We start from the raw sequence: 1,174 nt of genomic DNA on the forward strand, positions 1-1,174 counted from the left end.
TCTGCTACACTCTGTGGACACGCCATGATGAATAATACATTTGTCACGTACCTCAAGACTTTATTTGAAACACCTTAAGAAGTTTAATAAATTCAATAAAACTCTATCAGTCCATCTGTTGGATAAATTTACAAAGACAGATCAAGATGGCTGCCACAGTCGGCTGACTTTAGAAACCAACAAAAATGCCAACAATGGGAACCTTCACTCATGCTATTTTTAGAACAGGAGTCACGTGACTACGTCCGCTCACTCGTACCAGCCCCATTGTCGATTTAACTGTGTTTAAACTTAAATAAATTCATGAAAACAGCATCAAACTCCACCGTGAGGACCAAAAAACCTTATGCTACGGGTTTTATAACAGTGACTCAGGATACAGCCATCATCCCAACATGAAAGGAGCATTTTTGACCACTTTTCCCAAGCTAAGATGCTAGGCTAACTGCTGGATTCCAGCGATGGGACGAGCTGAATTTGACCAGAAAAAAGTGCAACCAAAGACTTAAAGTCTCTCCAAACATTTTATTGGAGGTAAAAGATCAACACTGGACCACCCAGATCTTATCCCTGCACTTTCTTTTGATACAGGTGCAGTAAACCTTATTGTTTGTAGCCTACTGCTAGCTTTACTCCTAGCATCCATGCTAGCCTCACACAGCGATCTACTGCAGTCAGTCACACATACGGCGATAATACTATACTACTTACACAAAGTCTAAACATCAACATTATGTTTCTTAAAACGACACAGAAGCGATGGTTTGAGCGATAAAAATACACACAGACAATAGTTGTAGCAACTGAGCAAGCTAAGCTAAGACATCAGTTAAAAAAAAAACAAAAAACACCAACCTTTACATTTCCACTCACTTTCCAAGTCTGTTGTATGGAACAATTTTTCTGCTGAATTTTCCTGTGATTCCTGATGTCGACTGTGTCGAAATTTGCTGCAGGAACGTCTTTTTCTGTTCCGGTAGTCTGGTAGTCCCCAACTCTCCGTAGACTCTAAACAGGTGTTACACATTTTGTGACCAGAGGGGGCGCTGTTGCGTTTCTACAAGAAGAACTTGGCTGAACATGGCCACAGAGAAGAATATGATAAAAACATGTTTAAAGGCTGAAAACACATACATACATACATACATACATACATAAATAAATAAATAAATAA

At 39.4% G+C, this 1,174-nt stretch overlaps 1 long non-coding RNA gene across 1 annotated transcript in view; it reads right to left on the bottom strand.

The window, feature by feature from the left end:
- LOC106515897 (uncharacterized) overlaps positions 1–1,064 on the bottom strand; it is a 9,949-nt gene extending 8,885 nt beyond the window's left edge. The window contains exon 1 of the long non-coding RNA XR_001310050.1: positions 856–1,064. This is a non-coding gene — a long non-coding RNA (uncharacterized LOC106515897). The remainder of the gene's footprint in view (positions 1–855) is intronic.
- Between the last annotated feature and the right edge of the window lie 110 nt (positions 1,065–1,174).

This window comes from Austrofundulus limnaeus, unplaced genomic scaffold, assembly GCF_001266775.1.
Source record: "Austrofundulus limnaeus strain Quisiro unplaced genomic scaffold, Austrofundulus_limnaeus-1.0 Scaffold33, whole genome shotgun sequence".
Classification (NCBI taxonomy): Eukaryota; Metazoa; Chordata; class Actinopteri; order Cyprinodontiformes; family Rivulidae; genus Austrofundulus; species Austrofundulus limnaeus.